Raw genomic sequence first — 453 nt, 5'->3', positions numbered from 1 at the left:
TACAGGATCAGCGAAACAAAGGCCAATCACTGTAAAAAGTTCAATAGTCAGTCCAATTAGATAAGTCAGATTAATTATGTCAAGCAGCGGTTTCACACATCTGTCTTCCTGTCAAAGAGAGAGCAGCATTAGTACTTGGATGACACTTATGTATGGCCCTGGATACATTTGTGGACTTTTAACGTGCACACGTGTGTGTGTGTGTGTGTGTGTGTGTGTGTGTGTAGTGCTGATTTATCTGAGCCATGGTTGAAGTTTGAGCTGCTCCAGGGTGAGACGCTGCTGGGGGGTTTCGGTCAAAGACAATCCCAAAAAATCCTGGCAGTCTGGAGAGGAAGAAGAAGAAGAAGAAAAATGACGGATATAGTGATCCATCACATGTGAACTAAAATGAACAGATTTGTGCTTGCGGACGTGGTTGTGTATGCTTTTTTTCTTACTTTTGGACAGCTT

General features: G+C 42.8%; 1 pseudogene; it reads right to left on the bottom strand.

Moving 5' to 3' along the window:
* Nucleotides 1-453, bottom strand: part of LOC116705454 (serine/threonine-protein kinase pim-2-like) — a 3755-nt pseudogene that overhangs the window by 201 nt on the left and 3101 nt on the right.

This window comes from Etheostoma spectabile, chromosome 17 (assembly GCF_008692095.1).
Source record: "Etheostoma spectabile isolate EspeVRDwgs_2016 chromosome 17, UIUC_Espe_1.0, whole genome shotgun sequence".
NCBI classification, from domain to species: domain Eukaryota; kingdom Metazoa; phylum Chordata; class Actinopteri; order Perciformes; family Percidae; genus Etheostoma; species Etheostoma spectabile.
Note: the sequence above shows the minus strand (reverse complement) of the source record. Positions and strands in the feature narration are given on the sequence as shown.